Below are 22,080 nucleotides of genomic sequence, written 5' to 3'. Positions count from 1 at the left end.
CATGGCCAATGCCAGTTTGCAGGAAGAGCTCTGCGGAGCTGAAGCGCGAAGAGGAAAGTCTGACAAGTTCAGAAGGACATGGGAAAACTTTCCATGTGAAACACTGTTTTCATCTTCTTGCATCTGTCCCTCAGAGAGAACAGAGAAAAAAAACTTTTGGGCAGTCATTTATACTATGCCGAAAAAATGCTTCCAACTGTACTTCAGGGAATAGTATTGCACTGGAATACGGGGGTAATACAGTAAGTGTCAGTACCTGAATTTTGTTGTTTATCTCCAAGCAACTTTGTGATCCAGCCTGTGAGGGATCTATTTTCACAACCTGCTATTACTGTCTATATTTCAAAAGGGAAACTGTTTAAAGTTACAGCTTGCTTCTTTAGTTGTACTGAAATGGGATTCATTTTTTCTTACACAAATTGGACGAATTTTGGCTCTGAACCAATAAAGTTAAACTTAATCTGATGCTTAACTTGAAACAGCCCAATAATTCCATTGAAATTAATACTTTCAGTTACTGCCCTGGTTTTCCAGACTGGATGTTTTCAAAGGTGATCATTTAGCTTAATAATTTAACCTGGTCTAAAAACAAAGCTGATTTAAAGGGTAGATCCCCTGACTCCTGTTTTTTTTTTTTTAATTTTTATTATTGTTGTTTGTTTTTTAGCAAGAAAGCTTTCTGCTTCTCAATTTTGGCAAAAAGGCAAATTTTTTGAGTGGTGGAAATTCCAGTCTGTCACAGTTCAAACTTCCATCATTACAGCAACATTTGCAGTTTTGTTTGTAGTCATTTTTAACAGCAGGGATATTTCTCAATCTCAGATATATTTGTTTCTTATAAGCACTTGATGCAGTGCATCCATTTGGCAGTAACCCCCTCATTAGGGAGTTACAATCTGCTGTTTTTGTGTTATAGCTAGAGGCTTTCAAACAAAGCAAGTCTTGAGTTAAACTTACTTGAACTAATTTACGCACGGATCACACAGCTTTTGAGTTTCCACATCCTCCTTTTCCCAACACCAGTCACAGGCCTTCCTCCAACTGAAGCCCGTCATACTCTGAGGACATGAAAAATGCCAGTTCTCGTGTCAACGGAAAGGTCTGGAGTGACACAAGATTCGGGTGGATCTCCTCCCAAAGCCCTGGCGCAAGCGACACACCGTGACCCGCTTCTCCAGCTTGTGAGGTTTGGCTTATCTTCACGGAAATGAGTGAAACCAGGTCAATTAACTGCAGTGACAGATCTGGCCAAAGGAGCAAACAGGATGGGAAAGAGGGGTGTGAGTGATAAAGAAGCTGAACGCTGCTTGAGCTTAGTGTTCAGCAAATGTAAATAAGTCATGTGGTAGGAGGACAAAAGGTGAGGTCCAGATGAGAAGGTTTCCCTTGAGCCTTTTTTCCTTTCATGCACACTATTTAGTTTGACCCAGTTACCATTACCACTGTTGGCATGGAGGTAGAGCATGGTCTGTTCTGATCATGGTTTTATTACTACTTCAGTCTGCTGGACTGCAAGGAGGCTCCAGATTCAGCGTGATGAGGAATTTTAGCCCTTGGGCTTAGAGTGGTGTAACAACCCTTCCTCTTCCTAGCAGAAGACAGCTGTGCAGGAAAAGGTTAAAATGATTTGGTGTGCTGGCAGATCTGTTGCTCAGTCTAACTTGAGCAGATGAATGGAAGTCCACATGTGAAATACTGATTAAAAACCCTTCACTGACATATATGTGTGCATATATATGTGTATATATACATATATATTGCCCTACAAAAAAATTAAGACTACAGCTCAGCCTTGAATTACATGTGTAAGTCAAATAGCTGTCACTGCCTTTGATATGCCTTTCCTTCCCCAGCATCTCACTAAATGCGCTGTGCTTGGGTCTGCCTTTCCTAAGTCAGAAGGGAAGCCCCTGGCTCTCATTACAGCCTCACAGCCCAGAGGCATGAGACAACGCTGGCATCGGGCACTGCCTGTCATGTCTTATTGCTTCAACATAATGACAGGAGATGCATTTCTGAAATACAGAGATGATTGAAATGTTAATTGCTTCTAGGAGGGTCTCAGCAGCAGCAGCTGCCTGACGAAGAGAACCCTGGGGCGCCTGCCTGAAGGCAGACATGACTCTCAGGCCATGGTTGGAACGGAGGAGCTCCACTGGTTTCAGCTGAGTTTCTGTGCTTTTTCCCCTGGAAAACAGAGTGCTCAGGATCTGATCTCTATTCATTAGTACAGCTTGACATGAAGAAACCAGCTTGGCAAGATGGGAAGTCAGCCATGAAATAAACTCTTAACAACAGTAAGGAAGCAGTTACAAGTTATCAGTTTTACCGCTGCTATGCTTATGTTTTGGAAGATGACAGAACCCTGGTAGATCATTAACAGGGGCAAATACAGAAATCCTTAGGCTAAATCTTTACCACTGGTTCCAGTAATTGCCTTTTAAATAACTGGGAGCATGTAGGTAAAAGGTCCTATACCATCAGGATGAACATTTTGTGACAGTAAATTTTCTGACCAGAAGTCGAAGCACTGAGTCCCTGAACATACATAGCTTTGCTGATACTAACAAAGCAATGCAATCTTTCAGCGTGCTTTCCTTAATTTTGCTGTAGCTCATACAGCCAATAAACAGATCACGCTAATTTATTGCAAAAATGTATTTTCTTTACACAGATGGTATTAAGAAACTCTGTATATAAAATCTGTAAATATGCAGTGAATTAATTATCTGTGCAATACCCCCAACAGGAAGTGGAGCATGTGTAGTGACTAAAACTAGTATTACTGTTAGCTTAAATAGGGGAATGCATCCTGTTGTTGCAAAGGGTAAGCTTTGATTGGAAAGAACTGTTATTGCAGCTTCAAATCATTCAAAACAGATTTTTTTTTCCTAAAAAGTAAGGTTTATTCACTTCTAAGAAACAACTGTTGGCATATTTCCTTACAAAAGACACTGTTGTGTCCGGCTATTACTCAACCATTAACATCGGAGACATTAAATTTGCAGGAAACACAGTTCATCTTTTGCGTAGTTTGAAAGGAGTTGGCTTCCCAATTGCCCTGGAAACTGGACTTGCTGCTGGGCAGAAAACCACAATTCACAGTGGAAAATAATAGCTGATATATGAACATCTACCTAAAGAGTAATCAGCAAAGCAAACAATGTCTGAGGAAGATGACCCACTTGACGTTGTTACTGGAGGAAATTCGTCACCCATATACTCTCACTTCCTTTTATTTAAAATTTTTAACACCCCTTCCCCTCAAATTTAGCTGAGAATGGGTTAATATAGCCAGCTGTGAATAGGAAATCAAGCTGTTTTCAACAGGCAGACTACATTTTACAAGCGCCTGTTTTTGGCTATGTGCTTGTTGACTTCCAAGAGTTAGAGCTTCAGAATAGCACTTAATTCCAGGTGTTATTGCACTTTATGCAGTGCTAAGGGCCCTAGCAAGCATCAGCAGCATAAAAGAAAGAGCAGAGAAAACAGAAGCAGGGGCAGAATCAAGCACTGCTCATGCATGCTCCAGCATTTCCTAAGATTACTATGTGCTTTGGGTCATCGATCACACCTTTGAAAGCTGTCTTTCCTCCAGCTACTGGCTTAGTGGCATATCATTTAGGCAGGATAACAGGCTAAATATTGCAGTGAAATAGACCTCTCTGGGTCTGAAGCAACTGCGCTGACTCTATTTGAGTTCCAGCTTAATTGCCCCAAAGGCAGCACTGTCTCACGCCAACTGCGTGACCTACAAGCAATAACTCTGAAGCGTATACATTACGATTTTCTTCCTCAACTAGCCTTATCCATTGAGAAACTATGCGTAAAACATTCTGGAAGCCAGGCCCAGCAGGACATGAGTAATAAACAAACAAAAAAAGGCCATGAGATGAATCCGTGCTGCACTGATGTCAAGGGAATTTTTTGCTGTTCATTCCACCACGGCCCGGCATTCACCTGGCTCCAACCCACACGCAGGATGGAGGGGAGTGAAGCTGCTCCTCGGGAGCTTTGGAGATGATATGGCTTCTCCTGCAAGGTGGTTGACTGCTATTTATTTCCCAAAGACAACGCATCTCTCGGTTTCCCATGCATGCTGCAGCATGCGTATGCACGGCTCTGAGGCCAGCAGCCCCTTACTTCTTTCCTTTTATTATGCTCTAATTTCTAGCAAATTATCTTGACTGTGAATATCCACTTTTATAGTCAAACATCTAGCTAGATTTACAACTTTGCCTCTGCAGCTCAAAAGATTCAGACTCACCGTTATTTCTCCCCAGGTTTCCTCAGACCAACAGGATTTACTAACACAGAGGCTTTGGGGACGACAGCCAGCTTTGCCCTAAGTACACTACACTGCAGAGGCATGTGGCTTACTAAGCTGGAAACCACTGCCAAAACAGTGCATTTCGCGGTGTAAAGCAGGCGAAAGGTCGGTGCGCTGCTGAGCAGCCGGGCATGCCGTGCTGACCCAAGTGACGTGCAGGAGCTGGAAAAAGCATCAACTGCTCCGGGTAGCTGTGGCGAAAGGCAGTTGGCGACTCTGAGGCTTTGGCCGATGTCATCCTTTTCTTGGGACGCTGCTTTGGGTCTTGCGATACAGTCGCCTGCTTGTGTGAGCGGAGCTGAAGGTAAGGGATTGCCAACCCCTGGCTTTTGTTTTCCAGTTATTTTTGTAAGGTGGCTGTTTCATTCAAAGAAACAAAACAAACACACAGAGTCCCCAACCCCCCCAGTACCTTCTTAAAGCTTTGAGAAGAATGCTAACCCCCCACCCGACCAGTTCCGAGGAAATGACTCAGTACAAGAGAAACAAAAAATTAAATAGATCAGCTTAATAGTTTGTTAGGATGAAAATCAATCAAACAGAGCAGAGAGCTGCAGCTGGCTTGGCCAAAAGAGCTTCCTAGCAGTGGTCTTCCCTCTATCTTGCCTCCTTCTGCTTTGGCCTTCTACCCAACAGCTGCATCTGCTCTGCTCCTCTTATTCCCACTTTTCAAACACTTTCATCAGTGCTACCAAAAGCTGCGAAAAGGCCAAGCTTCATGTCTTGCACGTCGTCTGCTGGTGCCAACAACTCCCTGACCCTGCTCCAGGCCTCTCAGCTTGCCTCCTCCCTCCTCGGCCTGGCCAGCCACATGAGGTCGGAGCCAGGGCCATCTCGGCCCTGTGTCCACCTTGGAGTGAGCAGGAGTTGGGGACAGCACTGGGCTGCCGCCAGGAGACCTGCGGGAACAAGATCTTTGCCTCCCTTTCCCCTAAGGCTGTGATTTGCTTGTCCCAGCAGTAGGCTGTCTTAAGCAACTACTTACTGGTTGGACTGGGTGAAATATATCCTTTAAACCCCACGACTTTTCATGTCCAGATAAACAATGCAAATGTTTTCTGTAATCTTTACCCACTCAACATATTAAGCACTGGCCTTCCATGAGCCACCAGCGAACCTCGGGGGGTTGCACCAGCCCCTACAAGCAAGAAGTGAAGTCACCACGCTCTGACACTGTTGCAACTGGCAGAGCACGCAGATCTCAGTATTACTCATTTAGCCATCACCACTCTGTGCCAGGGCTTGAAGAAAGAGCTGCCTCGGGGCTGAGAAGGAGCTTCGGGAAGAGGCCAGATCGTCGCCAAGGTTGGCAGCCCCACAGCAGCTGTAGCTGCAGGTCAGGGCACTGCATGGTCAGAGGGTAACAAGCTCACAGCAAAGTGTGAGCGTGCATCTGTTGCGGCTCACAGGGCTGACTTCATTTCCTGCCATTGCACCCAGAACTGACCATTATCCAGGCACTACCTAGTTTCCTTAGGGCAGAGCTACAGATAGCACTGGTTTCCCAAGGTGTGGGATAGTTAGTAATCACTCAAATGAGCCTTTATGAACTTATTATTTGCTTTCTCAAGAGCTGCCAGATCACCCTAATGGCATCTGGAGAGCGTCCAGAGCCAATGGAGTAGTGAACAGGCACTTTGCTGTTATACCTGCCTAAAGAGGAGACCGCAACCAGTAAAACAGAGAGGAAGATTTCATTCACTTGGCCCATGAGGCTCTCTTAAAGCTAGAGACAGGAAACATTATCTACTAGTGACTGACCGGTATTTGTGCTGCAGCAGCTCTGGAAGCTCCCACTGACATCCTGTCCTGTTGTTCTGGGCATAGCTACTGGACAGAAAACAGCCCTTACTGTAAAGACTTTGCAGTTGAACCTACTGCATAAATAAATAGAGCCTGTCCCATCAGCAGACCTCAGGGGTTTTTCTCTTCCTATTCAGCCAGGGCCAAAAGGGCCAGTACACTTTCAATATCACTATAGCTGTGCAACCCGGGCAGCCTAGTCAGAGCCTCACGTACGGACCACTGGCAGTGGGGGAACACTGCTGAAGGGTGGCTGCAAAGCTGGAGGAAACCCAGTCATCTTCAGCTCTCCTTTCCCTCCTCAATAGTTCCTCATTTGATTTGTGGTTTTGATGCTTAACTTCACTGTCTGCACTAATTCTGCTGATTTGAACAACAACAAAGCTAGACAAACGTGAGGGCTGGATGAGAGAAGTGATGGACTCTGACTCAATACTTTAAAAAATTCACATTAGATCCAGGCATCAACTTCAGTGACTTTCCTAGTAAGACATAAGAAAAGTGTTCATAAGGAAAGTGTTCTGATTTAGGTCCTACCAGATGTACTATTCTTATCTTTTGTAGCCTTCAAACCTTGTATACAAGGATATGCATGGGAGAGTTCTCTGGGACATGTTCTGTTACATTTCATCTCTGCATAAAAAACAGCACCTTAAGTTGCTACATCATTTATGACAAATATGGCAAAAGATGGATGTGCAGAGAAGCTTTGGCAGATATCCATCAGTATCCATCAATAACCAATCACACTTTTGTTTAACTTCAAAGTCATCGGAACATAGTGAATGTGAAAGCTGAGCTTGGATGATGTTAGGCTCAAGTTATACTTAGGAGAAGGGGAAGGGGAACGGAGGGGAGATAAACAGCCTGTTAATTGAGTATTTCTGAAATGTTTTCTAGTCATAAACAGGAAATGTTTAAATGAAAAGATGTTTTGTCACACTAAATTTCTGGCCCTTCCAAACTAGAATAAGAAGCTTCTAAACTCTGTAAGTCTACCCGTGAATGTAATGTGCCTAGCTGTTGAATGGGAAAGATTGAGTTAATTGCTAGTAAGTGGAAAATGTGCTATAATAACTTGGCTAAAGCATATACGATGAAGAGATGCTTGCTGTGCTAGACTTGCATTGCTAATAAAACACGTGTCTGCTGTGCTGATGTGCCATTTAGAGGAGGACCTGTGTGGTGTTGGCATGGACCGATCATTAATCCAAATGTGACAGCTGAGCACAGGATGGTGCTGAAGGGAGAGCTCTGTAGAAAAGGCGGAGATGTTCACAGAGGCTCTCCTCCACCTCTCCTGCCCTTGCCAAAGTACCATGCTCATCTACCCCTGCTGGAAGAAATACTGTGGGCCAGGCCCTGAGCACACAGGGACATGGCCAAGTGGATCTGGCACCTCTCTCTGGCTGAACCAGGACACCAGAGCAGAAATGCCAGAACTCTGGATCAGTCAAGCACAAAAATTAAGCAGCTGAAGAAAAGTCCTTATCACGCTTTCATTATTGAGTGTTATTCTCCAATGTCTGCACCTCTTGCAAAACCTGGAACCAACAGGGCTTGTTTCTCTCTTGTTCTTAAAAGAAGGTGTACACGGGTCAGTACTATTTGGCCAACCCCAGGAAGAGATTAGCTTTTCTGACACAGGAAATCAGTGTTTCAGCTCCACCCAGGAAAAGCAGCAGAACTGGACAAAATCCAGGCTCTGAGGTTTACATGCAGCCCAAGGAACATAGCTGGTGAGCATGGCTTGTATGATTTCAGGGCTTCTGGTAGTCAGTTCAAATGAAAGGTTCGTGAAAAAAGACTTCAAGCCTCCAGGTTTCCTTATTTCGAAACAGAGGAAGCTCAGCTTTGTTGAGCTCTCACAGATACCCCTTAACTTATCCTTGCCTTCCTGACATTGGCGTTGGCAGATGAGGGCTGTGCTACTGGAGGCAGTGGAAAGAGTGGTACTTTCTTCTCTTGGTTGAGACCACCCCATTATTCATAGCTCTTCCACGTATTTTCCAGGCCATATATGTTTCTCTGTGTGTGTGCATGTGTGTGTGTATGCACACAGACAGACTATATGCATACACACAACTACTTTGTACATATATTCATGTGTATATAACTTGCATTGTGACCTTGGCCCCTTAGAAAGAAGTGCCTCAGGCTTACTTCTGTCATGCTTATGTATCTCCATTAGCAGATGTGTAACTCCCACCTCTTTTCCCATGAAACTCTTAGGAGCTGCAGTATGGAGCAATGACACAGAGGGTATGATGGTGCTCTGAATGCACCAACCTCTCAACGACTCACACACCAGTGCCCAGAAGCAGGGCACAATGAAAGGCAGAAGTTGGCTCATCTTTGACAGCTGTTGTGCAATTATCACCACTGAGTTCCTATTTGCAGTCTCCATCCAGTAAGAACCGCTGAACTCCCACACAACTTTGCCAGAACTGGCCTTCGGGACACACTCTCAGATGTGTCAAGGCTTGGTTTTGTGCACTGGAAAACTGGGTGCCCTGAAGCACCTTTCAACATCTGTCTTCCAAGGGCAAATCCTGGAGGCAGACCAGCCCCGGGAGCTGCTTCGCTTGGCGTCAGCAGTAATGGTTTCTCCACTCCCCGTATACGCTGTTTCAGTGTTACACACACATGCCCTCCCTGACTCCTCTGTTCCTTGGAAGACCCTGGGTCCAGGAACAGGTTCCTGTAATTGTAGATTCACCGGCTGCTGAGGTTGGTTTTTCTTCCCTTTCCTGTCCCTGGGACAGGCCGAGGCATCTGGCTTTCATTAGTTTTCCGTGCTCTACTCTAGGAAGCAAATTCTAGTTTGAGGAGGGCTTTTTGCTTTCCACATCACACTTTGAAGAAACTACTGTGTTTGAAAGAAATGTTTTCTCATCCAATGTCATCACCAGTAACGCTGAAAGGCTGCTTTCAGACTGCCGGAAACTGGCCTCAGGGAGACCTGAACACCTGCTAAAATCCTGCCCTAAACTGGGGCCTCTGCAAAAACCCTCCACCACATCCCACTCAGCAGAATTCAGAGCCAGCCCGGTGACTTGGGCAGCGAAGGAACAAGCCCAGTGCTCTCCCTCCAGGTGCAGAGGGACGCACACCAGGGCAGCCTCGGAGGAAGGTCGGAAACATTCAGCGGCCAGCGGGCACCATCTGGGACCAGGCTCGTGGACAAAACCGAGTCTCCTCAGGAGCGTTTGCCTGTGCCCCCCCGGTTCCCTGAGCCCCTAGCGCTGCTGCAGGCTGCCCCATGTAAGGCTTCGAGCCTGGGTGAGGCTCGTAGATGTTCTTTGCCTCACAGGAGAGCCCCAAACCTGCCCACCCTGGTGAGCTGGACCACATAACTGGGATTTCTAGGCCAAATGGGAGGGTTTCTCCACTTTTTTGCTAATGCTGAGGCATCATACAGCCAGATGTGTGCAGGGCACATGAACTAATTCCCTCCCAGTGTCCAGAGAGGCATCTTCTCTATCCATTGGGTGGAGTCACCCTTTGGAGACCAGCAAAGGCTGGAGAAGGAAGACGGGAGAGTAAGGAAGAAGGGAAAAATCACAAAAAAAGAAAGTGATGTGATAGTCCCTCCAGGAAACCAAGATAACAAATAGCAAACCACAAAGTCTCCCTAACCATGATTTGCTTTGTGAGAAATCAGTCTGCTCTCAGCCTTGCCAACGTGGATGTTTTCTTTAGTACCCGATATGGTAACTTTCTTCCTGCCAATACTAGACATCTCTGCTTAATTTATACACCTGAAGTTTCTGAGCTGTCTTTCATTTATTTCTCTGGGACAGGGACCGCCTTTTTACTCTTTTATGCATTGCAAAATATGAGAGCATGAGCAGGGCTCACAGGCTTCAAGGCAATGCAACTAAAGAATAATGAATAAAACTAATACATTATCTATAATGAAAGCAATAGCCTGATCTGAGCCAGCTGACAGTACGTTTTTACACTGCTCAGCTCGTTCTTTACCTTGCTTTCATTCAGCCTCCAGCCAGAGAAGATCTCTGCAGACCTTGAAGAACCTGTGGGGTAAACCTGATGCAGATTACGCAGAACATGAACAAGTATGTTTTATGCTTTAACTGTACAATCAGTAGCACAGAAACAGAGCGCAACGGACCTCCAGCCCTGCCTGGGTGGAAGTCCCTGGGGACCCCTCTCTGCATGTAACTGCTGCAGAGGAACAAATAGAGAAAACACTACTGATAAACACTACCAGAACAACATGACTGAGAGTAAAGCTCAGAGCTGAAATATGCTGTAACAGTCTGCTCCTGTGGATAAAGCTTTCAGCTACCTTGGAGCAGACAGACTACAGACCACGGCAATCACCGAAATGCTGTCACTTAGCAGCAGCATTAACAACAGAACCCAAACTGCAATGTTTAAAAGTAATGAATTTTACTACTTTTTGATGTAGCTGGGCTCACAAGCTAGAGCAAAGGACAGTGATTTGAGTCCTGGAGTGCCTGTGCCCCTTACTTGTAGCAGAGCCAAGAGAAAGGCCCTTAATCCCGAATGAGGAAGAAAATGCAACCCACTGAAGCCTGAAACATTTTGCCAGAGAGGAATCAACTTAAGCAAGTGCCCAGGCAGTCTGCTGGGGCCTCTGGAGAAGCTATGTCTATGAAACCTTTAACCGCTTCCAATTCGTGAAATGGGGTTGCTCATGGGGCAAGGCAACTTGGATTTTCCCCAAATCTCCTCTAGGGAATAACTGAGGCATGTAAGGTAGGTGGCACAACCCCGGTCTCACTCTAGAGTCAACGCACAGGGGTAAGTACAGGCAAAGGATGCTTCAGTTCTTCCATAGATGGGGCCTGCACCTGCAGCAGCATGGAATGGGAATACACTAACTACAACAGCAACGCGAGCTACATTAAAGTACCACCTGCCCAGAACAAGAATATGGGGTCAGAGTAAGGGAGATAAAGCAAGAAAAGGTGTCAAGAAAGCACAAACAGAATGATGAATAGGTAAATGGCTCTAAACTTGTTTTTACTAAAAATCTTTTTACTAAAATCCAAGAATGCTGCTTTTGATCCTCTTGGAGTAGTAAATGGTGACCCATCCTTTTACTCTTTTTATAACACAGCCAGAAAACAAAACAAAAAAAATCCATTGCATCAGGTGTTGCTACAAACTCACTTGAAGGGATGGGTCATGCTGGTGGCTAAATACCATCACATGTTCTCTTATACCTTGAGATGCTCAAGCAGAAAAGGGAGGTTTAAAAAGAAAAATAAAGATCTCTTGTGGGTTGGTTGGACATGTCACACTCCAAAGTTTTGTCTTTCCAAAATGCAGGGAAAACATGAAAACCTAATACCGAACATTAGGGACATTCAGGCCTGATTATTATTTAAGAGTAGAATTTAAGGGATCGTTAATTGATAGCTTTGATTCTTACAGCAACACATTTTCGAGCACAGGCAAGACTGCTGTTTGATTGCTAAGGAAACCCTGTAAAGTGAAGAGAGGCTGCTAAACAGAAGAGAAAAGGCTTTTTCTTGAAACAGAACTGATTGGATCAGTTTATAACTGATTCCAAGGTCATAAATACTGAAGTCACTTGAACAGGGGCTTATGCAGTGAACATCTCAGAGCCTTGAAAATCAAATTCATTTAGGAAGCACAACTTCCCTGTGCCCAAGCCTTCCACGTGTGTCATATTGGCATCAGCCCATCCATCCCAGTAAGTACCTCACAAATAAGAAGACAGGTTGGAAAGCTGAGTCTGGGAGCAGGGAAGAAGTTCATCATCAAAGAGAAATGAACTAGATCACATCTCTGGTAGACTCAAACATCAAAATTATCTGGAATTATCTTGGTTTTTTCCGCATTTCTCTATTTTTTTTTCTTTTTCAAAAATACCATTTTGAGGGGAGGGAGTTAGGATTTATACTTACAAACAAAATAGGCTATAACTAATGAGAAGCAACTTGCATAATGGGAGCAGCTCAGTATTACACAGTTGCCTCTTGACATGTTTACACAGCTGGCCAGATACCATTAAAAGATATTTTCTCAGGAGGCAGTGTGGTCTAGAGGAATGAGCACGGGTCTAGGAGTCGGGAACTCCCACATTGTAATTTTGGGTCACCAGTGATTTGCTTTGGTGCACTGGCCGAGTCATTTAACCCCTGTGCGTGTCAGGCTCCAACTTTCTCCTCTACCTTCTCCTCTCATGGGTTGGGGATTTGCTGATCTCAAACCGGAGACGATGCATCTGATACAGCTTTTTGCAAGTCGTTCTGCTCCAAATTCAGGTCAGCCGTAAGTGTGCTGCAACAGGTTTTTGCTTTTCCTAGCGGTAAAGGAACACAAGCCTTCTTGATAAGATCGCAACCATTTTGCAGATCCTTACCAAAGTGAAAAAGTGAGGAAATACCAATGCTAATTCAGCCCAGGAACATTTATGATTAAAAAGCATCAATTGCCAAAAAGCTGACCAACATATCAAATATTATACGCAAACAGCAGCTTGCAGGGTGATGGAACTGCAAGTACCATGAAATGACTGCCTCGAATTCTAGCTCAGAGAGTTAGAAATCAAATAAAGCCTAAATTTACACTGAACCAAGGCCCAGAGCGTGACACTATTTGAAATCATAGCCTTCCTTAGCAGCGTTGCCCCTGCTATGATAATCTGAACCAGGCATTTAACTGAGGATCCTTTTGCTGTCGCACTGAGATTATGGAGTAGACTTCACATTTGATGGAGGGACAACGTGCAAACCACGCAATACAGCTGCTGGGCGATGCTGGGGGAACTAATCCTGCTGGAAGATATTTTAGCTGGTAGCTAAACTGTGATCTTACCCGTTAAACATCCTTGTTGTTTACTTCTCCCACTATCGTTAGGTCTGGAAACTGCCGTGTTTGTGTTTTACTGTGCTGTTAATAAAGGTTTTATTTGATGGATTATTGGAGAACATCCAGCAAAAAAATGTTCCAAATCAGGCTATAACTAGTTTGCTTCTTCATTCTAGTTTCTTTCTTCCCTCTTTTGGTTTCTCAGGGCCTATAATAAGAAGGAAAAGCTGCTGGCACAGCTCAGGGAACGGCCTTGCTGATAGACTGTATCTCTGGGGTTTTGTCAGCAGCTTGTGGGGATTTTTGTCAGCAGCTTGAGTCATTTTAAGGATCTGCTCTGCTCTTTGTAAAACAAATTTTTGCGAAGGACGACTGGCGTGGGAGCAGCTAGGCAACAAAATCCGAAGAGCAGCGTTACAAAGGGGCTTTCTCAGGGCCCCTCGGCGGCGCAGGAAGGCTCCGGAGGAGCAGGGCCGCCCGGCCCAGGCCCCGGCTGGCGCCCGTGCAGCCCCGCAGCGCCCGCTTCCCAGGCGGCAAAACCCGGCGAGGAGAGAAGCTTTCCTACCCGGCCGCGCCGCCCCTGCCCGCAGGAGTCGGTGGCTGCGGCCGCCCGGACGGGCTGCGACCCTGCGCTCAGGGACGGGACCTTCTCGCGCCGCACGGCTCCGAGCGCGGCCAAGAGGAGCGGAAGGCGGCAGGCGTTTGAGCAGCGGTTCCGGATGCATTTGCAAGAACTGCAGTTAGTTCATAGGCAACGGGGAATGATTTTCTAAAACGGGACAAATACAGCATTTGGCACACGTTCACTTCATCAGAAGCAACCGAAAGAAACTGCAAGTCTTGTTTTAAAAGGATTGTTCTCTTCTGGGTGGCAGCTGAGCAGCGAAGAAATTGGAGCCTTCAGGGTATCTTTAACCCAATTTTAGAACCCCCTGGAAATAGGAGTTATTAACGGACTTGTTGCTGGAAGCTCAGCTCCAGCATTTTAAATGTCTGTGAAACATACCCCGATGGGAAAAAGAGCAAGAAAACGAGAAAAAACACGAATGTGGTGCCTGATATTCCCACCTCTGCTAATAAAGATCTCTTTTCCATCCTGAAGTCTTGATTGGTTTTAAAACGGTCTTGCAAAATTCTCTTCACACCTTGCTAGCACGGATACAAAAAATCCACTCACCCCCCTCTGCTGACGCAGGGCTACAAGGGGGGAAAAGGGGGATTTTAAAAACCTGGCAGAGGAAATCCACTGCCCGCGCTGAGTGGGCGCACAGGCTGCTGTGAACTGTTGTGCCTATCTATAGCAATCTATAAATACTAAATATTACCATTTACTGAATTAAGGCTCTTGTCTTTCAGTAGCCCTATTTATATAATTGACACTTGCTTCGGTTGGTTTGCTACAGTATTTCATTGCCAGATGATATATCCAGGTCAACCTTGGTAGGTTAGCGCAGAACCCCACTCCCTCAGCAGGATCTGAGAATTTAGGTCAATTCGCATAACTTTGAGGAATCTTTAGAACTAAAATGATTAAAGCGACAATTTTCATTGACTCCCCGCTGAGGTCTCTGACCTTAAATCATGGAGGTCACAAAAAATATGTTAAGAATTCAAACAAAGTCCAATTCAGAACCCTTTAGATGAAGCACCTATGCATAACAGGCATCATCATGATTTAAAGAACTGCATTATTTGGAACACTCTAGTTTCTCAATAACTAAAAATTTAAAAAATAATTAAATTAAAAAAGTTAAAAAAATAAAAATAATTAAATAAAAATTAAAATAACTAAAACATTCACAGGAATTTCACTAATTTCAGTGCATACCCTTTCTTTTTCTACCCAAACAAAGACAATGGAAAACATAACATTAACAAACTATCAGTCCTGCAAATTCTCCGTAAGTCGGTAACCTTCTAGTTTTAGAGTTGCATGAAATAAAATCAAGACACTTTTCACTTAAAAGGGTTTGCTGTTTTTCCACACTGTATCGGAATAGATGCAAACCTTAAGGGTTTAAGCTTCACGGGTAAAATGACACAGACCCTTTCGTAGGTCACTGAATAGCTCATCGGATAAGATCTTTCCCTGACTACACGAGACAACCATGATGACACATGTGCATGGCATTAAAAGAAGAGGCCATGATTAGTCAGTGCCTTTAAAATCTATGTCTAAAAACAGATTATTTTTTTAAACATAGCTTAATTTGTTCCATTTTGAGCAGTGTTGCATGGGCAAGAGGGGTGAGTGGTCACATACCAGCCTGAGAGAACAGAGAGGAGGGGAGCGCAGAGGGGATTGAGTCGAGCTCTGCAAGCGGGTGCCCAGGGGACACTGCAATGCGAGTCAGGAGCGACTTCTCCGGCTGCCTCCTTTACGAAGGAAGGATGCCGACATGGGGTCCGTGCTTCCCACAAGGAGACCTCGCAGGGGCAAGCAGCACACGTGCATCTTTCCCGCGTGAGCACAGACCAGTCCAGACCACCTCCAGTGACCCTCAATCTTCACACACTACTCTGAGCTCTCTTGGTGGCTGGAGAGGAAAGGCAGGTGGGGACGTACTCATCAAGAACCTCCTTCAAAAATAGTTCAGTTTGAATCACCAATGTTGTACACGGCATTGCCTCCTGCTTTCTTCTGCTCAGAATTACACGAACCAGAAACGAAGTCAGGACATTCAGATGAAAGGGAGGAATCCCACAGCGTTTATGCCTCCTTAGTGAGTCATGCTTTGGTGTCTCTCGTTAGGGGCCTCCACTCATGCCACGTCCTCCATTTGGCCAGGACAAGTTGAAATTATGTGGAACAAAGAAATTAAGGAAAAGAGGAGGTCTGCATTTGGCATAAAATCCATAACACACAGTTCTCTCAGTGGAAAGTATTATAATCCAATCTTTGCCTCCCACTACATGCTGAATACCGTGCGAGTTGTATATATGTTTGTGAGGGTAAGATTTTCCCCTCTACGTTTAGCAAGTTAGAGGTAACAAAACTAAAAACAAAGTAGCAGTCTAGGTCTTCAAAATGTTTGCTCTTTGGTGACAGCATGCCTGAGTGTCTAGCCAGTAATTCCAGCGTTAAGTGGAAAATGACTATATTGTGATTTTATTTTGCAGACCAAAGCTGCCTCCTGTCAGGGCCACACACAGCACAGTTTTGGCCTCGCAGCAAAGGAATCATTAGCCACAGCAGCGAGGGACGGGCAGTATCTGGGTGTGAAATGCTAAGTGAGCTACCCAAAACATGTTTTAGATCATAGAGTGCACCAAAGTAGTTCAACCTTGCAGTGCTTCTATGCTTCAAGTCCTTTTTTGGTTTCAAATATTTAAAAAATATGTTCTTAGCTAAAAAGAGAAACTTGCTATTTATAAGAGGCAGCAGCACACCCCAAAGCACCGGGTAATTTTAATCTTCTCTAATAGGGTATGCATGCTGGAAGAGACTTCCAAACTGCAGTGGGGGCTTTGTTCTGTCCCTCAGAGTTGTGCGTGCATATTCGTAATCACAGTAATGTGTGCACAGCTGTTGTATTTTGTCTGCAACAGCCATGGTAATTGCACTTCAGCACTGCTGCATGTGCATCGTCCATGCATCGGCCGTAGGTTGACACTTTATTCAACCGGGTCCCAAATGACACGTTTTGTATATTACTATTTAGTGCCAGTCTATAATTAGAAGATAATTTTTTCCAGAGCTAATGAAAAGATGCCCTAGCAACCTCTGGATCTGATCCCAAATCCATTAATGCAGTTCAGCTGATTCCATTTCATTTTATGTGGGACGGAACAAAAAGTTTGAAGAAAGATGCTGCCAAGTATTTCCAATCAGGAATACGCTGAAAATCTTGGTGAAAAAGAGGATGGAAGAATTCATCCTGTATCTGTCCCTGTTACATCCAACTTGGAGAGAGAGTGGGAAAATTAAGTGAGTAATACTTCCTGAACGATGATGGTATATTGATGGAAATATGGCTAAGAATTTGCTCCCATGGAAAAATTAAGAACAAAATATTTCTATCATCATAATGAAGACTTAAGCCGTTACTGTGAGTCATTAGCGCCAGTTTATAGAGCCAGAGGAGATAACTGTAGGGGTACATGCAGCCTCAAACGCACTTCTTCCCCACATGCCAGCCTTCGCATGCGGATTCCTCCCACGGTGTCTGATCGTCCCAAGCTACAGCGACTTACTTGTGACCAAACATTCGGCTCCATTTCACATCCAGTATTTCCAAACCTAGATTCTGCACCAAAATTAATAGTTTCCAGCACTTCCACCCTCAGCCATCATTCTGGTGCCCAGAAGTACACCTGATTTCACACCTACGAGTGCAGGTTAACAACTTTCAGTGTGCTCAGAGGGATCCTCAACCAACCCAACCACACCACATTTTGCTCCGTGCCAGCACACCACCTGCTCTGTGCATTCCAGCCCGTCTGGATAATGTCCTTCAAAAGCAACTAAGATCCTATGAAAATGCATAATAAAAGCATCAAACAACTCCCATGGTGGAGGCATGCTGCATTTCCAAATGGGAGCTTAGGGCTTGTGGCATATCCATTTACAAAGATTGGTATTTCCACAGACACTTGCAAAAAAAAGAACATTGCCTTGCTAAAAACCTGATTTTCCTAGCAACGCTGTGCAAATGAACGTTTTTGATCCAGCATTGTGGCTACCCAGCCCCTCCCTTCAGGACGAGCGGGTCGCAGGTGAGCCTGCAGAGCCGGTGGCGCTGGCCGCGTGTCTGATCGAGCACATTCCTGCTCCCGCTCCGACAGCGGCGTCCTGCCGGGCGCCAGCGGAGCGGATGTCTGCGCTCCATGGGCAGAGCCCTTACGAGGGAGCCCGAGCCGTGCAAACCCCAGCTGCCCCGCAGCGGGAACGCGTGCCCTCCAGCACAGCGTCGTCAGCTCCTGCAGCGGCTCAGTTATCGGCACTCTGGATTTAAGGCGACGTAGATCGTGCTCACATAGTATCAGCAGACAAGGAAATGCAGTATGAATATAATGAAGAACCACTCCGAAAGTTGAACGCACTTTACATAAGAAAGTCTGAAAAGGTCACCAGAATATTTGTGGGAAAGATGCTTGCATTTTTTCCATTCTTACAACGAGACTAAAAGGTGGACAAAGAAACCACTGTGTTGCTGCCCCAGAGAGTAAATAAAATTTGCCGCAGACTATGGACTAATTCTAAACCATTTGTGCAGTAAGGAAACTCTGTACAATAGAGATACCAACTCGCACATCTCAGCTTGATCAACAGAACACGGTTGTTATTAATGCTTTTTTGCAACTCCTTTTAGAAGTTGAGGTGGCAGACTAACACCCCTCTCCCTCTGGAGAACCTTTATACGAGACAGGTAACCTGGGCGCTGCACGTCTAGAGCTCCATCATACGGCAGGACGATCTCGCACACGGAGATCTCAAAGACAAAGGCGAGGCAAAGCCTCCTCTTCTGATTTTTGGCACGACTCATCACTCAGGATTTTCTCCTACTTGATGTTTCCCAACGGCATATCCCTTTTATTAACAGGAAGACAAGAATTAACAACAGCTCATGACATTTTTATTTTAATGAAATTTAAAAAGGCAGTTATTAGTTATACATACACACAACTGATTCTGTACTTGTTAGTCATAAATATAGAACATTCAGAAGTACAAAATACACTTTATCCACAGCACAATTTCACATCAATAAGAAGAGTTTAAACAGATAAGTAACCAAGTGCCTAACAATGACAGAAGCCCATTTTTGGAGTTGTTTTCTTTTTTTCTTTTTTTTTCTTTTTTTTTCCCACTTTCTTATTAAAAAAATGACCATTCATCTACACAAAGTAATCAGTGCCCACAGTCACCAATTCCATGAAATACACTCTGGTTTAGAGCAGGAAAAGACTAACCTTTTAAAGACAATTAGATACCATCACATGTTCTTTTCTCCATTAAAAGAAAAGAAAAAAAGATGAAAACAACCCCACAACACAAACCGAACTCTCATTTCTCCTCTTCTCAAAGCTAACAACTGTGAAAAATGGGACTCCGGCAAAAATCACCACCTGAATCCAAACTTGAGCACTGCCAGGGAAAGTGAAAATATCTGAACTAAAAATTAGTCCACTCGATACCTTGCAAACAAAAAGTAACAGCAGTATGACACTGATAAGGCATTAATGACAAAATGGCTGTATTATTCTCGAAAAAAGAGTACACCTATGTATAAAAATATATGTCATAGCAATTGGGTAAATCCAACACTATTTAACACTGTGCCAAAAGTAATTAAGAGTTAAAAATGTAGTACTGCAAGAAGTATTTACAGTTTCATACTGTACTTAAAAAAAAAAAAGAAAAGAAAAAAGACAACAAAGCTACTAATGGATCTATCTGGTTAAAGCATCACTGTATGTACTGCCATTTAGCACTTTTAACAAGTAGCGTGATGGAGTCTCTTTTGTTAAACAGGATTTGCATGAATGAATAAATGTAAATACTTTAGTATCTAAAATGTTCTCAGTCTACATGCCCACTAATTGAAATAACTCACCCAGACCATAAATATTTGCAGTTTCTTGCTCCGTCAGTTTAAAAATCAGGTTCAGTTCAGTGTTTGCAACAGTTTGATCAAAAATCACAGCGTTATTTCCAAGTTAAAAAAGAAAAAAAGAAACAAATTCACCACCTGTAAAATTCTGCAAGCTGGCAGCCAAAGTGCTGGCAGAGTTACACTAACGGCACGTAATAAAAACGTTAGCATTCCAAAAGCACTTTATAACTTCACCAATAAGGAAACTAAGCTGCTTTAGTAACCAAACGCAAAAAAGACACAAAAGATACGGCACAGCTTACGCGACACAGCTTCTTCTGCCACAACAGCTGGGACGAAGCTGATCCGAAGGTGCTATAGCCACTGACACGACGGCCGCACGCGGCGACGGCACTGCCTGTCTTGCATGCCCAGCAGCACTAGCAAACGCTGAACTTGCTTGCTCACTTGGTCTGAAGCACAAAGCTGCCAAAGGCTTTAAGCACTCCCTCCTCGCTGGCTCAGAAGTGGCAACCCACGCCTGCCCGCGGGAAAGCGCTGCGGAGGTACGATGGCTGGGATCTGGCGGGGATGCAGGGAAGAGTGGGGAAACGAGGAGAAAGCACTGGCTCAGGATGGCAGAATGGAACTGGGAAGGACAACGACTCACAACGAAATCCCCAATCTGGCACTAGTCCAGACTGCCCTTCAATGTAATAGCCATGCCTTTTCCCAGCCAGAAAGGCAGGAGTGGTCTACAAGATGAGAAGCAGTCCATGAACTGATGCCTCAGGCATACTGGCTTCAAAACAATAATATTGTATTAAAAAAAAAGTACACTTGAATTACTGCTAACAGTGCACTTCTAACTACACAATCTAATTCTGTATATGAGAACCCTTCTACAGTAGTATAAAAACATGATACATTGCGAAAGTATCTGCACTGATTTTAGGAGAAAAAAATTACATAAATAAAACCTACTTTTTAGATTGGATTCAGAAACAAAGGTGAATTATAAATATAGTTAGAGCAACTTGTCAAGTAAATTAAAACAGAGGAACACTTTTTCAATTAATTTTTGTCTTTACAGAGAAATGTTTTTGAAAAATTTTAGAAGAATTGAAATTCCTCACGTCAAATGCCTTCTGTACAGAGATACAAACTGCTCATTACTGCTCTCTCCCTCGTGATTAGACGCTACCGACTCTGCTGCTCCTCTTACAAGTGTGCCCGTTGTGCAGACGCTGACTGTCTCCCTCCAGCCTGTAGGCATACAGGCATCTTTTACAGACATCAGTGAATTTCATGCAAAGGAAAGCAGAGCTTTGTTCACCTAATTCAATGAGCAGTCATTTGTCCAAGCACCATGAGCAGAAAAGGAGAAGGCTCCAAGAGAATAAACATTCATGTATTTAAATGATTAATGCTTAAGCGCATGGTTTTCTCATCTAAGCAGGTATTTTCCCTGTGTCTGGAAGAGATTCCTATTCTTTTCGTTTTCAGTGTGATTTTGGTGAGGCAACGAGAGGCCAAAAGATTTGCTGTCTCTGCAGCACTACACCTCACCTAACAATAGATTTAATTTTCCTTAAAACAAAGTCTTCAGCCCCACCTGCATGTAGGGTAAGAAACTGGCTCCAGATATAGCAAGAAAAACAGTAGGAAAGACTGCTCTTGGATATTGAAAACTACATGGCTGTTCTATGACAGGGCCAGGAAAGCAGAGTCGGATGGGAAAAGCACCGTACGGTTAAAGCAGTGGTTGGGGTTAATGTGTCTCCTTGGCACGTTAGCTGTGGCCCAGCCACCTGTGCTGCTTTTCAGCATGAAACCTGTGTGGCAGAGTGGGCTGCAGCACAGGGGACTGGTGGCTCTTCAAAGTATTATCCTGGGGCAAGACAGGCTGCAATAATGTGTGGCCCTACCCGTTGAAATATGCCCCATACTTCAAGAGGAGCTATGAGAAGCCAGACCACAGAGTGTGGGAATTGCTGCAGAAACCAAGATCTTTTAGGTGGGGGGCTAAGGACTATTGTTGCTGTTTCAAGGTATTTGATGGCAGACCTGAATATGCAAAGCTTAGGGAAGCTGGCCACTTTCCCCCTTCTGCAGAGGCTGGCTACAGCTTTCCATACCTCAAGGTTATTAAAAAAAATCCTAGACTCCTTGTCGTTTATGAGTGATTCCTTCTCCTCCGTCCCAAGAGAACAGATACGGATAAAAACATTGATTCTTAGAACCCAGCCTCTGTAGCTCATCATGCATATGCAATATCAAATAAAAATCTTTCTAATAAATTTGCATGAATATAGATGGTAAATGATTACCCCAAGAGGAAGGTAATTAACTTACCTCTGTGGAAAAGCATACATCATTCAGAATACTCAGAGCCTCCAAGCACTTGGTAGGCTGAAAATCTCATATAGTAAGTTTAAACAGAAGGGACTGCTTGGGAATCCAAGCAAAAATTCAGGTTATCACCACTGTGTACACAGAGGGCAACAGTATGATTGGTATCTATTACCAACTTGCTCTAAAAACGTACACTACAAAACCACCTCACTGCTTGTAGCAAAT

The sequence above is a fragment of the Rhea pennata genome, chromosome 10 (assembly GCF_028389875.1).
Source record: "Rhea pennata isolate bPtePen1 chromosome 10, bPtePen1.pri, whole genome shotgun sequence".
NCBI classification, from domain to species: Eukaryota; Metazoa; Chordata; class Aves; order Rheiformes; family Rheidae; genus Rhea; species Rhea pennata.
This window is presented reverse-complemented; position numbering follows the sequence as displayed.